This window comes from Ammospiza nelsoni, chromosome 1 (assembly GCF_027579445.1).
Source record: "Ammospiza nelsoni isolate bAmmNel1 chromosome 1, bAmmNel1.pri, whole genome shotgun sequence".
Classification (NCBI taxonomy): domain Eukaryota; kingdom Metazoa; phylum Chordata; class Aves; order Passeriformes; family Passerellidae; genus Ammospiza; species Ammospiza nelsoni.
In genome coordinates this window covers 68,829,677-68,844,773 of record NC_080633.1, presented here as the reverse complement: position 1 = coordinate 68,844,773, position 15,097 = coordinate 68,829,677, and the positions used below count along the sequence as shown (strand labels likewise).

Here is a 15,097-nt window from a genome sequence, read left to right as displayed (position 1 = left end):
TCTCTCCATTTTAATGAATAATTAAATTTTATATTATTTAGTAATTTAAAAAAGGCTTTCTTCATCTTCACCAACTGCTAGGGACATGTATGATAGCTATATAAATTTGCTTTCCATATAGAATTCATGCATTCTCTTACTCCTTATACAAAGAAAATTACAAGACTTGAGACATAAAGATAGGTGTGTAACAATAATGAGAGAGAGATAAAGAGGTAGAAGTAATAATCTTCTGAAGAAGAAATTCAGAATTTATCATCTTTATATTGGAGTATGTCCAAATCCTTGAATATAATCCCTTTGAAATCTGCCTAACTACCTAGGCAATAAGTTGCTGTTCAGGGTGAGAAGAGGTGGCAAATCTCATTTTACAGGCCAGTTACAATTGATGTGGGGTGGGATGGGATAGGATAGGATTGGATGTGGGATGGGATGCTCTGGTGAATGGAGAATGATCTCAGGGGTCTATGGAGAGCAATAGTTAGGACTTTACAAACCCCACCATTATCTTCCAGTCTCTTGCCTACATGACCCCATGGCAGCATCAGTGAAAGGCAGTGTCTGCCAGTGGCTCCTAATAAGGTTTGTGTCCTCCCTCCAATGAGTGGGAAGAGTGGGAATGAGTGGGGATGCAGACCTATGAAGTGGAGCTGCCAACTTTCCTATAGGAATGGGTGTACATTCTGCTGAAAGGTGGGAAAGAGGAATGGGGGAAGAAATAGTTTGAAATACTATTCTGGGAACATTTGTGAGAGTTCATCTGTCTGGAGACTTGAATTAAGTATCTCCTTGTTCTACAATTTCTGTGATTAACTTTTTCAGATATATTTTGTAGCCTAGTATTAGTTTAGACCAAGGTCAGGTTATGGGGATTTTTGTTGTTGCTGCTGTTGTTTCATTTTGTTTGCATGTTGGTTTTAACCTGGTGGTACACATGCTTTGTTTCCTTTAATTAATGTTTATGCACTTGATTTTAATTATTGTTTAACTCGTTCCTTTTTTGGAAATGGCTCCTGGTGAAGTAGATGTGCTGTGTCTAAAATGGAGAAAACAGATAAAGAGAGCCAATTATCAGGTCCTCACACAGATTTAATAGTACTTTTTTTGTGTGTGTGTATGTAGAATTTCAAAATTGATTTGACTTTCAAGAAAGTTTTCAAGACCTTGACTGAGAGTGTTCTTACTTTTGAGAGAATTTGCATAATTTTTTAAATTGCTTTCTTACTTATTTTGACTATGAACACAGCTTTTTTTAAACATTTTTTTTAACTTTTATTTTATTATACTAATTAGTTACAGTGTGAAAATTGCATAGTGCATTACACCAGCTCTTCCTATGGGAAGGCAGTATTGTAAAACGGACAGATATGGCATTATATGTGTAAAATTATCACATATTGAAGAGGTAATTAAATATTGGCTCTGTATAGGTTTGTTGAACTTAGAATAGCTGCTTGCTTTTTATGTTGGCACGCTAACTTTGTACAGTTTTATAAAAGAATGTTGTCTAAACATATAGACGTGGCTTGAAAGAGATTAACTTTTTCTGTTTCCCTTCTGTCCCTCTTCCTCCCTGCACAGATTGTGGTTCTTGTTCCACCCTCCACTTCCACTTGCAATGTATCTTATTTTATACTGCCATTGTATCACTGTTCTGTTGTGGTAGGTTATATTCTTAATATAGTATTCATTCTACAGACAGAAACTCTGCTGGATAGACTTGAACTAAGTATGTGGGAGCACCATGTTTATTCTAGTTACTTTGTCAGACTTCCCGAGTTGTTATTGAAAGGATTAATTTTTAAATAAAGTAAATTTAAGCAATACTGCAGATTCTACCAAATCCTAATACCTCCTGGTATTAGGAGTTCATTTGACCCCAGTGTCCCCTGGGGTTCCAGTCCTGACCCTGAGTGGCAAACACTGCTGGGCCTGTGTGGAACACAATCTTTCAGCATGTGGCAAATTGCAGCTCTACAGATGGTTTTAAAGAAAACAAACCAAAACAATTATTATGTTTTAAATTTGATTCTCTCAGTATGTAACAGATGTGGCATTAACTGAAGATTGTTTTGTCATATGTGACCTGGAGCTATAATAACATCTTACTCTCATTAATAATAAAAACTTGATTCTTTCATGTTGTTATTTTCTTTACTTCCCTGACTTTCATATCTTCTTTCACCTAGTCAATGTGTATGTCTTGGCTCAGAATGCAGAATGAGGGGATGTTGTCTTTGGTATCTAAAGACTGGATGTAGAAATACTTATGTGAATAGTCTTAAATATAAATATATAAATTATATAAATATAAATAAATACATAAACTTATATACATACATATATATACATATACACACCTGTGCCATAGTCTGAGATGTGCATTCTGAGTTCTGTCTTAAGTTTTCTTTCACTGAGGCTTGTTCTGAGGGGGAAGTGTGGCTTGCAAATTTCTGGTGTCACAGAAGGGTTCTCTGATATAATTAAAATGTGTGGCTTTCTCAAAGCTTTTCATACAAAGATTTTAGTTTGTTCTTTGAGCTGGGCTTTGTCTAGAGTAAGTATATCAACATTAGCAAGCCTTACAGAGATGTTCCCCAGGAAGATTACAGACGTTAAAACATTAAGCTGCTTGGGAGCCCATTATCCTAGGGAGCTGTGAGCCATGGACTCAAGTGTTTCCTATTTTCTAGCTTTAATGACAAGGAAAGAAGTTAGCAACACTAGTCTTGTTCGTTTTAATGTGATACTTTAAAGCCTTTTTTAAAATCTGGTAGTAGCAGGACTGCATGAAGACACTATTGGAATCTGTTTTAAGTCATGCTTGCCTTGCTTTGCTTGCTACAGAATATTTTGGAACTAGTTCTTCTTTTACAAGTTATTGGAGATGTCAGCACCTCTGAAATGCTGTAAAGGCAGTCATGTCCAGATGTAATCAAATACAGTGTTACGAGGGAGGTTTGCCTGAATACATATGAATCAATCCCGACTCTAAAATTTTAACAAAACCATAGTACAGCTGTATCAGGAAATTGTAGCAAGATTGAGCAAATGCATTTTAAAATTTGACTTATATTTATTTGAATAGGCAGAACTTTAAATTGAGGGGACTTATATTTATCATGAATATTTATCAGCAGTATTGTTTATAATTCAGTGTCAGTTGTTGCAGTTGAAGAATTTGTAAGGAAAATACTACTTTTTTACTCTTAGGCTTTAAACATAGTTAATACATTTATTTAGCTGTAGTTACAGAAGGTGTTTCATAATATAAGTAGAATTTTTGCAAATCAGGTTTTCTGTCTTTTTGTAACCCGTATACATTCATAACTGTAGAATATGCAAGGTGAAGTTTTTAAGCTGGTTGATGGAGGTTGGCTAGGTGGTTAATTCTTGAGTGTCTTCTTGGGTACACTTGTGCTTAAAAGAGTCTTAAAATAAGACTTCCTTAAAGTCTTAAAGCTTGTCCTTAAAATAAGTCCTTCATCTTGCAGCTCAGTAGTGTATTGGAAGACTGAGGAGGCAGTACACAGGCTTGATAGTCATGTGGAATTTAGAAGGGGTACATTATCCATTCACCTGTGGTAAATTTTAGTGCTGGAATCAAGGAAATAACAGCAAAGTAGTTAAAAAATAAATATGTAAATAGAGTAAATAAGTTTGCTAAGGAGACCAGGTCAAAGGAAGGCAAACTGAAAATGTTTAGCAGTGCAATCTTACTTCATTTTTGTTTTACCTTCTGAAATTTGTTTTGCTGTGAGACCAGCTGTATTGAGACAGATACTGTGATTGTGTGAGACTTGCTGGCAGAGCTGCCTGTATTGTTTTCAAATTTTGCTGTTCATGGAGTCCAGCATTTTTTGTAGGTTAAATGGGTTGGAATGAACTGTGTCATTTAGAAACTGATGTGTGGTGAGTTGTTTTGGTTTTTTTTCCTTTTACAACATGCAAGTCAATACTGCACCCTGTGTAGGCTAGCTGCTTTTCCCTATACTTTTTTATTTCTGTTTTTCATGCTTTACTCATGTTTGCAGCCCATGTGATTTGGGATCAAATGCAAATGATGATACAAAGTTTCTAAATAAATTTAGTTTGTTGTAACATAGCAAATTTTTTAAATTCTAGCATAAAACTTTGGGTTAATACTTCTTGAGAGATGAGGGGGTCTTCTGCTTCTAGACCACTGTAACAGTTAGGGAACACAACCGCCTAGATCACTAATACATAAGTGGGAGAATAAAAAAAAAAAAATCTGGTTGTTGATTTCTGTTTCAGTCAATAGAAAAGAGCTTCAGTGATAAGAAATTGTACAAAAACAGTAAAAGTTTTCACGTTATGAAAGAAAAGGTGTTGCAGCAAATAGAATTTATTTCTTAGTAGGTCCCATTTAACGTTTCAAAGACAGTGGGCTCTTATTAAGGAGAATGAGCTGATAGCAGTGTTTTAAAGTGTAAGTATCTCTTTTTCTTTGAAGAGCAGTATTAGCATGTGGGTAAATTTATAGGACTCCGTTTTTACTCATTGTATCTTAAACTGTAAGTCTGTTGTCCTGTAACTGTGCCATACTCAGGCAAGGGCTGAGTTTAAGGACCATTTCTTACATGTCTGGACCCAGTAAAAGCCCTGCTAACTTTGGTTTTAATTGGATGCCTAAAAGTGGCTGTGCAGAAAGCTTCCCTGTCGAAGAGAAACAGGAGAAAGATGGTAAGGATTTCAGTCATAATTTTCTGACATCCCTCTCTTTACATCTCTTCCATCTTACACAGTGGTTGAGAGAGGGGGAAGTGTCCTGGGAGATCATTTCACATTCTGATTCAGGATTTTAGGACTCCATGAGAGATGATTTCACCTTGCATGGGAATAAAATCCTGCATCTCTGACTCCCTGCTCATGAAGTTCCCAGTGGCACAGCAGAGTTGTCCAGGGCTTCTGAGTAGGTACAGTGAAGGACACCTGAATTGGGGCAATAGAAATTGTAGTAGCACCAGTCCCTTCCCATTGTTATTAGTGTGTTTCTCCAACATGAAGTAGAAGGAGCTGATGATTAACAAAAAAGCTTTTTCCAACAGGAAATGCTTGAAATCTGTCTCAGAAAACAAAAGATGTGAGGTGGACAACTAGGCAGTGCTGCACAGATAAATGTTTTTGGAACTATGTCAAAACACCATTTTTCATTTAAGCTTATATCCCTGTACTGCAAAACCTATATAGATGGAATGTGAAGTTTCAGGCATAGATACTATTCTTCCTGTTGAAAGCTGACAACTTCAGTTTTCATTTAATGGACTGTTCATTCTTGAACAGGAAAGATTATTTTTTAAAATTTAATTTCCTGTGTGATACTCATTGCATTTGAGACATCATGCAGTGTCTATTAAAAGTGATGCATATATTAAATTGCCAAATAAAGATTTTAGAGCAACTCCTGCCCAGCTCTGTTCTAAAGAAATGAGAGCCTTTAGGCTGATCTGAAAGGACATTTGCTGAAACCATGGCTACAAAGCACGTGGAGAGCACTGGGAGATGAGTTTTGAGATGATAAAATTAAATTATCATTTTTAATACAAATATTTAGTGAAAAAGAGAATGTGAAAAAACATTGTTAATAAGAATTGAAGCAAAGGCTATTCAGATAGGTTTCATAAATGTTATGTCCAGTTTACTGAAGTTGTTTGTTGGTTGTGACATCGCACACATCGTAACTAGAAATAGATATTTGATCTGAGCACTGATTTTTTTTTCTTTAGATGACATTAATTTGTCTTTCTGTTAATCTTTGAAAGCCTTATAAATTTAGTGCCCTATTTCTAGTACATTGGACTAACATTTTACATGCTCAGGTATGGCAAGGTATTGTTGCAGGGGTGAGCAGCGGGACACATAAATAAATTTATAATGAAGGAGTATGTGTATGAAAGAGACAGTTGAAATCTTTTAAAGCTATTCATGTAACAGTAATATTAGTAGTCAGTTTTCCTTCCAAACCAGGAGTAGCCTCTAATCCACCTTCATGGAAAAGAATATTTAATTTTATGTAATGTAGTCAACTGTCAGATAATTAATTTAAAATTCCGATCTGAGGGGAAATACAAAATCACAAAATCTGTAGACTCATATGGAGTCCTCTTCACTTTCACACTGTTGGAGTGCTTTTTGATAAAGAAGAAAGAGGATGGAGTAGCAGCTAGATGTCTGGAACTGATCCACAGTTCATTGAATTAAATTGAAATTTTTTTTCATTAACTTTGATCATCCTTGGATTGAACTGGTATGCATATGATTTAATTAGTAGCAAGCTTGGGAAATGCTGGGATGTTGGCTTTTCTAGTTCCTTACCTACTGAGATGGTAATTACATAAACCAATATATTTGTGTGTTTATGATGTGGCAAGTGCAGAAGTACCCACAATTGACTTTCCTATTGGTGGACCTCCATTTTAAAGACACATTTTATGCTAAACCTCTTTTTCTTCCTTTCTTTCTAATGATAAGATACAATCTGCTCATCTTTCATTCATTACACATAAAACATATCTGTTTCTGTGTCATTGAAAATGTTTGTATTCTGGAAAAAGGAGCAACTTGTAGATTTATGCTATGTCTAATTTTCAAATACATTAATTCCTTCTGTCCCCCAGATGTTATATTTAACAGTAAGGGTTAAAAATGGAGTTTTGATAGGTTCTCTTTGCATCAGAGCAATGACCTTCTCTAATAGCAAATATTTAATTATCCAATAGAGTATATTTTTATCATGGATCACATTGACGGCATCTCTATTAATGCTGTCATTTAATTTTTCTTTTAATTTTGTAAAACAGTGCAGCTTCATGTTGGGATACCTTTACATTTATGCAAGTTTGAGAAGGAACCAGAGAAAACTCCTCTGCTAAGGGCAAGTTTGTAGGCAAAGCTGTTGGACAGTCATAGTTGAGAATGGCTAAATTTCTTATCTGAAGCATTTGAAATGTTTTTACCTTGTGAAAACAGGGTTTTTACCCTTTGAAATCTGTTAGAACCAGATTTCTATCACCTTATTCCTTCCTGTATTGTTTGTTATCAGGTGAGCTGGCCCAGGGCCTTTCCTGGGGCAGCTGGTGAAGTTGAGGTCCTGCTTGGGACAAGAGAGGAGGGGTGATGGGAGCTGGCTGTGGGTGCTGGCACTGGACACAGAGATTCCATGTAGGTGTGTCCTGTTTGCTTTGGCAGACCCTGATGTGAGTCTGAATGATTTACAATCTAAAAGTTTATCAAATCTACCAGGCTTCTTATGGATTAGTAGCATAAATAGGAATGGCTGGTATAGAAATTGAGGGAGAAAGGCTTATAAGCTAAGACCACACTTTCTCAATTTATCAGTTGTGTAACTAGCCATAAATCTGTCACTTTGGTTTGCTTATACTTTTGGTAGTTTGCACCCAGTTTGTAGCACAATAAATACGAATTCTCTAAGGTGTCAGTTACATACCTGTCAATGAAAACTAACCTGAAAAATTAAGTCTGTGACAAAGAATATTAAAAGGAGCCTTGATTATTTATTCTCAAGGACATTTAAGAGTTACTGAAGCAGCATTAAATACTATACCAACCAGATGCTGAGGTTTTAGATGGTATTTTCCCTACTGCTTTACAGGAAAATGTTTTGTAGCAACTGCAACATAACACAGAACATAGGCAGAACCTTTTGTGGCAGACATTGCCTTCTCAAATAAGCATGACATATTCTTAGGCCATGCTGATGTATTGTTTATCATCTGCAACGATTTTGGAGTGTATTGTGTGTTTTGTGTGCTTGAGGAAGTGATCCAAACAACAGAAAAGGAATTAAGTAGGTGATCCAAGTATATTTATTTGTTTTATATGTTTCTAGCTGCTGTTTGATGAGGTTATATTGCTACTTCTGCCTTTGCAATTGAGAAGGGATGTTGGTAAGCCAATGTTTTTTCTCATTTGCCTTTGTTTCACTACAAAATTATTAACTCCTTTTAGAAGGGGAGTGATATTTTAAGGTACAAATCTGAGAAACAGGCGAATAAAATATATACACAGTCTACTTTTTTGGTGTCAGACAGAATTAAAAGTAGAAAAATACTGTTTAATGTATTACTGAATGTATTGTGAAGCAAGATATCCTATCTTGCTTGTTATATATTTTGATACAGCATAGTTAAAAAATCAAGTTATTATTACACAAGTTGGGAAAACTTTTCTTACTCTGTCACAAGCCTTCTGTTTGTTGACTGCCACAAGAATTTCTAGGATACAATTGAAAAACAGTTGTCTGACCTCTACTGATTAGGAGTTGGGATTTGTTTTCTTATGCTTGAATATGTCAGTTCATCAACTTCTCTGGCTCTGAAATAGCTTATTGTTTCTGTGTGTTTTTCTGTGTGTATTGTTTTCTGTGTGCTTCTACTGTTTCAGAAAAACCAGTCATCTTTGCTGTCATACCTCCCAACACTTTTGAAAAAGCAAACCCTTGAAAAGCAATGACTCTGTCTTCTGCCCAGGATATCCTGCGCCTGTATTGAAATGTGCAGTTTGTGTTGCACAGCCCCCCTGTGCACGTATGGTTTGACTCCACAAAGTCTCTCCAGCAATCCCTGCTCATCTATAGTGAAATGCAGTGGCAGCTTGTTTCAGATTTCTGGTTGTTAATCAATGTGTTCACACTTAAATGTGTTGCAGCCTGGTGAAAGCAGGGACTATCCTGGATGAATGATATGAGAGAAGTGAAGTGGATGTATGTAAGTGTCATCTGCCCCCAAAGTGGCAGATTGCTTTAGCAATGACCTTTATCAGTGAGAATAGACTAAAGTTGTATCATTTTTGAGAATCAGAGTGCTACTTCCACTTAAGCTGTTGCTGGGTGTGATGTTTTGCCATCACTTTTTGAAGACACTGTTAGCTTGAGTTTAATACTTTTGTAAAAAATTTCAGGTTTTAAGCATAAAGGCCTAAGGAAATTATGTCTCCAAGATGGTATTTGTGCATCTGTTGTCAGCCCTCTTTTTTCCGCTTCAGTTAAATTTCACACAGAATGTCTGGGTCACCAGAGACAGCAAGGTACAGGTGGTGTTTGAGAATAAAGGGCTTTATGAAGAAGATAAACCCTATAAACTCCATAGGCAAAAGAGAGGTAGCAGGATGAATTTGTCCCTTACCACTGAATCTGCAAACTAACTTTGCTTCCAAACACAGAGGAAACAGACTTTTGCTAGTTCTGCTGCTTGCAAAGGAAAGCTTACTGTAAACCTGAGAATGAATTATGTTCTGTTGGCTGACACATTTTACAGAAGAGGAAAATAGGATAGTGCTGTCTGAAATATTTTAAAAGAACTGAGAATGGATGCTTTAAGAGAAAACATTGCATATGTTGTCTTTTAGAAGAATAGTGTGTTTGCAGGAGAGAGCTTGAGACAAATGGTGCTGTTTTTCACAGTCTCTGAGATGATTAGCAAATATTGGAACATAATAGAAGTTATCATCAACTGTAAATGTTAGATTGCTGCAGAGGGAGGAAGCTGCTTAGACAATAAACCTTACAGTAGCACATCTACTTCTTTAAAGCTGTCAGCATGTTGCCATCATCTGGAAAAGTATACACAATAGCTCTTTATAAACCTATCAACTTTTCTGTGTTAATTAACATCTCAATTTGTGATATATGGCATCTGAAATGAATTAAAGTTAAAAATCTCCTGATTTTGTGGTATAACACCCACCTTTCCACAACTAAATTCTGAATTACAAATATTCTACATGTTTGGAATGAAAATTCATAACTGTGAAAAATAATTTTAAAAAAGAGCTCAAATTCAGTTAGTATTTCACTTTTGTAGTGTTGGTAGCCAGATGCAAAAAGAAAAGGAAAGGTAGGACCTTTACAGTGCATCATGTACTACAGGTCAGGTGTAGACAAAGTAGATAGAAGTAAATAGTAAGTGCAGTTTCTGAAACTTGAGGAGTAGATATGTAAGTGTGAGATTTCTTTTTGTGTGACTTGTGAACCTTTAATATTTCCCAAGTTTTGCACATGCAGTATCTGCTCATTTTCCCTTTTTGAAAACATCATTTAGGCATACTCTAGGTTAGCTTTTGTGTATTAGCAAGCAGATGCTTTGTGTGGATCTCTCTGTATGAAGAAATCATGGTAGGGAGAGCACTAAATCCAAATGACCATAATTAGGTTGCCCAGAGAAGTTGTTGAAGCTCTTGCTGGAGACTGTCAAATCCAAGTAGGGAAAGTCCCTCTGAGTGACCTTCTTTGGACAGGGTTTTGAACCAGGCCACCTCCAGTGGTCTCTTTGAACTGAAATTATTTTGTGATCCTGTGGTTCTGTGAAGTACAGAAGTAAAGCCTGTATTAATTTCTAAAGGAGATTGGTCCAGGGGTTATCTTCAAAACTCATCCCTAAGCTTAGTTCTGGGACCATCCCTCTCTTATTGTCATTAGACTTTACTTTCCTTGTGGGCAGTTTTGCTGCTTAGTGCGCTGTATTTGCCATGAGAAGTTAGAAAATGGGAGATAGACCTTCACCATAACTGGTGCTTTAATTCTCTGCAGGACTTGTAACTGAGATTTTAGTCAAGGTTGCATGTTATGAGTCTTTGATGGGGAAGAGAATCCTAGTTGTTAAATCACTGAGTTCTTTGTATCAGGATCATACTGTCCTGCAGCTCATACTTCTTTCTGAAATGACTAAGTTGGAATTTCTGAACCAAAAGAGGGGGCTTATGCATCCTGAAAGCAAGGTTCAGCATAAACTCTTTTTCTGGTAGAGTTCATTTGTTCAGCCCTGCAATTTTGCGAAAAATTTCTTTTCTCCAATCTTTCATTAGTACTATAAAGCTCCTCCTTTGTGGTAACTGTGACCAGCAAGAGGTGAGCAGTAGTTAATTACCCAGTTTGAGAATTGGTTGTCTGCTTTTCCCATTCCAGGGGAAATTACTGCTATTCCAAAACACAGTGGAGAAATGCAGTTCTTGCTGTATTTTCTGTATGTGTCAAAGATTTTTTGAGCTGTGGAGATATTCCAATATATGCTTCAACAATTAGTAGAGTGGGCCATCTGATGCAAATTTGATTGCTCAAGCATTGCAGTACATGGAAAATACTCTATGCAATTTGAAGTGGTTTGACAGAATAGGATATGGTTTTTTGCAGTCCACATTCCCCATGTGCACACCTGCAGAAAACACACAAACACATGGCCTCCCCACCCCACCTCTGCAGCCAAACCATCTGCCTTTTGGAGTTCCTGCCTCAGGTGTGCATGGTCAAGCCAGAATCTGCACTTAAGTGACCTTATTCTGTTCCTGAAAGTATTCAAAGTACTTTGATTTTAAAAAGAATGCTTGTGATTTCATATAAAATTGTTTTCCATTCCTTGAAACATGAGGTGCTGTATAAAAAATAAAAGAAAAGGCTAGTAGAGTTTTTTTGAGGCAAAGCATATGTAGGTAATATATTTACATTGTGAAACTATGTCTTACTATATACATCACTCTTAAAATATAGTATCACTAGAATCAAAGATATGCACCTGTCAAAGCATACCCATTCAGAGCATCACTGATGATACTATATAAAAATGTCATCATCAGATGTGAATACAGAATTTTTAGCAAACTGGGGTTGTGCTTCCTACTGATGGTTGCTATTAGAGGTTCCCTTCTGATGACACATCTAGCACCTTGTGATATTTACAGTCTGTGATTTGCATTTGGAACTAAACTTTTACCCTCACAGCAAGACAGACCATAAACAGAGTGAGATGTGAAGCAGCATTTCTGTAGAAAGTTTTTTGTAGAAATTCTTGAGAGTTCTCTGGTGATCCCAAAATAAATTCCTAGATACGAATATACCACAGCCTGGGGGATGAATGTGCACCAGGCACTGATGACTGCTGTGTAACGCAAGTAGCCTTTTGTCTTACAGTCATCATAATCCCTTCTTATATAAGATAATAAATAAACATAAGTACTTTTTAAAAGCTGATTTTTGAGTATTCAGGGCTAAAGGGTCTTGGCTGACCAAGGGTTTGCTGCTTCTTGCAACAAGAGAGCTCTTTGCCATTGCTTAGCAGTAACAGAATATCTGACAAGTGGCATGAAAAACCTGAAAACCTCCTTTTATTGGCTACTCTAGGTGCTGCAGAAAAAGATGGTTTGGGGTTCTCTTTATGACTTCACTTTCTTTTTAGTAGTTGCAAGAAAAAAATGCTCTATTTATTATGTCAATGAAACGCTGAGTGCTCCAAGATGAGATTACCTCAAGAGAGGAATGCACAACCTTTACTACAACAAACAGCTTTACCCAGATGACTTATGTGCTGAAAATAATTAAGGATGTCTAGGTAGCTGAAAACTCTCATCTACTGTGCACCAAGAGCATCTGGTTAGGTTTGTGCATTTGTTTGCTTTGCTCACAGAAGTTTCTTGATTTTCCAAGCCTGCCAGGAAAACCAGCAGGATTATTTAAGCATAACTCCTCCTAGCATACTACAATAAGACCAAATAATTAGATTCACACCCTTAGAGTAGATACACAACTCAAAAGCAAAACCAAACACCCTTGATTCAGTTGACACAAGTTGATTTCTGGTGTAATATGGGAGAGAACAGTCAGTCTGTTTCACCTGTCTGACAACAGGCTGGTTGGATTTTGCCAGCATTACGACTGATGTCCTAGAAAAACTCTGATGTTCCTGACTTAGAGTGAGAACTGAAGTAACCTGATGCCAGCATCAGCAAAGATTTCATGCATTTAATTTTTCTTCCAGTGTGGCTTAAATAATTCCACTTCATTGTTCCATGTCCTTTGGAAGGAATTTTTTTTAAGCAGGTAGATATCATACTTTTAGAGCCATTTTTTCCCAACTACCTGTATTTGTCAGTAGAAAGAAGCCAGGATGAATTTATTAAAAAGTTTCGATGGTACATGACAAAACTGGAATTTTATACTTACTGTGTTGTTGATTACCCATTGATTGCTCTGTTTATATGAAATTAAGACCATTTTATAACTACTGGCCCTTTAGGCTCTGATTCAGATATTTAAACTGGAATGCATCCATCTGCTGCTTGTACTTCTATAAATTACAATTTCCAGAAGTGTCATTTTTATGGGTGGGCAAGTTAGCAAGTTTTATTTTTGGTGACCATCAGTCATTCTGGTAACCTGGGTGGAGAGGCAAGGGAAGAAAAACTCTTCTTTTACAATGTAGTAAGCAGATACCAAATAATTCTGAATGTGTTCAAGAAAAAAAGATCAGTTAAATAAAGCTGGAACCATTTAAGGTTCTTTGTGTGATAAAATTCCATGTCGAAGAGGAATCATCATAAAAGATCAAAAGCTGAACCTGCTTCCACTGAGACAAATGGAAATGTTTGTTCCTAGGGAGATTTATGAGCCTAAATTTTACAATCCTGAAATATTTTCAAGTCTGGGTAGAGTAATCCTTAATAACTAGCTGCTTTAAAAAGAAAATTATTAAACTTAGTGGGGTTTAGTTGTGTTTGTTTGTTTGGGTTTTTTGTTTTTTTTTAGTGCAAGGTTTTAGCAAAGTGAAAGGTTTTCAGAGATTAAAGTGTAGGAATATGTCTGGTTCGGTGATTACAATTTTTCTAAAATATATTTCAGTGTTGGGCATGCTAGGGGCAGGATGCTCTCCTCTGGGAGGAGACCATTATAAAAAGGATATGAAATTATGTCAGTGGAGTGATACCACTTAGAGGTGTGTTTTTTCTTATCACAATGAGAACAGTTCAATGCTTGATAAAATGAGAACATATGTTGTATCTTTAAGGAATTTATTTTTTCCATTCTCAGAGATGTCAGGAGCTGTGGCAGCAGCTGCCTCCATTCATTCCTGTAGCATGGGCAAAATCTCTCTGCCATGGCAATGAACCCTACTCTTGTTGGAACACACATGTTTTAAATATAAGATGCAGTCAACAGAAGGAGGGAATAGAAGGAATCTTTTGCTGCTAACATTGAATGATTAACATTATAAAAGCTTTAAATTTTATCCTGGCTAATTTTTATAACAGAAATGAAACCATAAGGATGTCTGTTTTGCGTTCAAATTTTCAGTGATTCAGGCTTTGCTGCAAGTGTTTCATAAAAATACTTATTTAAAAAACCCAAACCAGCTGTTTTAGTTGGACTAGAAAGGGAATGTCTTGTGGAAAATGCTACAGTTAAAATCCTTGAAACTTTGTTATCTTTGGTGGAAGGCTTTGTTTGTTTGGATTTAAACTGAGCCTTCTATTTGGTATTGTATCAAAGAATTCCTGCTCTTATTTCAAAAAAGCGTGGGCCAGTTCACAGGTGAAGAGAATCGTGTTGGTGGGTTTTTATTACTTAACTATGTTCATGCTAAGACAGGGAGTACAAAGCAGCAGAAATAATGTGCATGGTTATACTGTGGTGTTGTCTTTTGTGATTTAGCTGGAAGAGCCAGCTGGTACTTGGTTGAGTCTATAGGAACCAGTGCAGTACCTGCTGGCTTTGTTTTGGTGAAGTGCTGTTTGGGAGTTTTTTAAAATCTGTTATAGGAACTATGAACTATGACTGCATGTGTACAGACATTTACAGAACTCTGGTTTATGTGGATGTGTGTCTGCTCATGTCTTGTGATTTCGGTCTCCTCAGAATTGCTTTCTGCTGTGTTCCTCTTTCCCTTCATGCATGTTTGTATATGCATATATTAAGTTTCATTCTGTCATATTTTTGTCAGATGAAAGCCAAAATTTAGTGCAAAAACATTTATGTGAAACATTTGCAAAGTGGTAGTAGCTGTATACAGGCTGTGTACAGTGGTCTGTCCTGTTCTGGATAATTTTGTGTGAATCCAGACTTATATTGCTTTTATGGAGGTGGTAGAATTGAAGATATTAAACAGACAAGGGTATTTTCCAGTTGTATATGTCATGTATGAAAAATAAATACACCATTGAATCAAAAGTCCAGCTTGGAAGTGTCTCAGTTTTAGCAAGTTCAAATTTCTGTTCCGTACTCCTACGCCTTCATTACATAAGCAGTGGTTGGAGTTGATAAAGGTTAGTGCTAAAGAGGCATTTTGCTTTCAAA

General features: G+C 36.4%; 1 protein-coding gene across 1 annotated transcript in view; it reads left to right on the top strand.

Annotated features, from left to right (window-relative positions):
• The window catches only part of FARS2 (phenylalanyl-tRNA synthetase 2, mitochondrial), a 228,541-nt gene that overhangs the window by 6,571 nt on the left and 206,873 nt on the right, over positions 1-15,097 (top strand). The window lies entirely within an intron of this gene.